At 33.9% G+C, this 1,727-nt stretch overlaps 1 pseudogene; it reads left to right on the top strand.

Annotated features, from left to right (window-relative positions):
* The first annotated feature begins 517 nt into the window (after positions 1–517).
* Positions 518–640, top strand: LOC124231577 (uncharacterized; annotated as a pseudogene).
* Positions 641–1,727: the final 1,087 nt, after the last annotated feature.

The raw sequence follows: 1,727 nt of genomic DNA, 5'->3' as shown, positions 1-1,727 counted from the left end.
TCATGCCCATAACATTTCACAAAAATTATGTGAAATGTGGGCTATGGGGACAAGGCTGCAGAAATTGATAATTAATTATAAGGGATATTGTTGTGGGATATTAAAGAGATTCATAAGTTCTTTTAATTAAAAATGAGCCTCCAGACATGCAGTCTCCCTCCCAGAGCAGTGGCTCTACCAGTCTGTGGGCCTCCTTCCATCAATATCGTAGCTACCGTCACTTTGTAGAAACGTTTTCCTTCATAAGAATAAGTCCGATATAATTCTGCATATGAATAAGGAAAGGACAGGTGTATGATGAGGAGGGAAGAAGAAATGGAATTATCTTTGAGATTTGAATTGCTTTCACTTTGGCATTTAATAATTTCATGTACATAAGAAATAAGATATTTACCCATTTAGCCTTTTTAGTTTCAAAGATGGTAAAGATAAATGTGTTTCCTGCTGGGAAAATTTTCAAAGAAGTTATAGAGTTTTCAAAATAGTTATAGACAACAGTGCTAAATATTTCCTTATCATCGCTTCTCAGCCTTTTGGCTAAGATCAATCGTAAATATTTCTTTATCAAATAGTCTGAGGTTTTTTTCAAACTAATCATTTGATAGAGATTACAGTTTTTTCTACAGGAAATGAGGTTTTAGATCTAAATTGTCAGTGGCACAGTGTGTCTTTACTTATTGCACTGATTGTTTATAGATCCTGCGAATGCCCTTGGAGGCAGGCATTTCAGGAAGAGGGGGAATATAGCTTCACAACCACAGTAAGTAGACGGACTTGCAACTGGAGCCTTTAGAAGGTCATAGGGACTGTGGGTGCACTTTGCTGAATTGATTTTATCTGTAAATAATTTCTGTTGAACACAACTTTTTGAGTAAGCAAATGTCAAAATCTACTCCTAGTTTTTTGTTCCATATTCACTCATTTTTATATCAAAAAGAAGCTAAATTTAATTGTTACAACATGAAATTTCAAATGACAACTTTACACGTGCCACTGAACGTGCAGAGTGAAAAGGTTTTTCTGATTTTTGGACATTAGTAGTGAAGATTTATTTTCTAACTGTTAAATTACACTATTTTACCAGATATTTATGTCTCTATGATACAAGTAACTCTTGTTAGAGTATCCTTTTTAGAAATGTATGCAATACATATTTATATAATATTGATGATTATTACTACCATTGTGATTTAAAACTAAATGTTCATACATTTTCAGTGTCTTGTAATTATTTTAAAGACTTGTCATTAACTATGTGAAGCTTGCTTTACATGTGTACGAAATGCAAATGTTTACCAAAATGGATCATATACGTAAAATGCAAAACCACAAAATTCTACGATAACAGGAGAAAATCTAGCTGACTTTGAGTATAGTGATGACTTCTTAGATACAGCACCAAAGGCATAATCCAAAGTGGCTGTACCAGTTTTTGTTCCCACCAGCAATGAATGAGAGTTCCTGTTGCTCCACATCCTCGCCAACATTTGGTGCTTTCAGTGTTCTGGATTTGGGCCATTCTAACAGGTGTGTAGTGGTATCTCATAATCCATGGAGGAATAATTGGTAATCTAGACTTATTTAAAATTAAAAACTTCTGCTCTATGAAAGATACTGTGGAGAGAATGAGAAGACAAAGTAGTAGATTGGGAGAAAATATTTGCAAAAGATAAAGTTGTTACAGGGCTGCTGTCCAAAACATATAAAGAATTCTTAAAACTCAACAA

This window comes from Equus quagga, chromosome 21, assembly GCF_021613505.1.
Source record: "Equus quagga isolate Etosha38 chromosome 21, UCLA_HA_Equagga_1.0, whole genome shotgun sequence".
In the NCBI taxonomy this organism is placed as follows: domain Eukaryota; kingdom Metazoa; phylum Chordata; class Mammalia; order Perissodactyla; family Equidae; genus Equus; species Equus quagga.
Note: the sequence above shows the minus strand (reverse complement) of the source record. Positions and strands in the feature narration are given on the sequence as shown.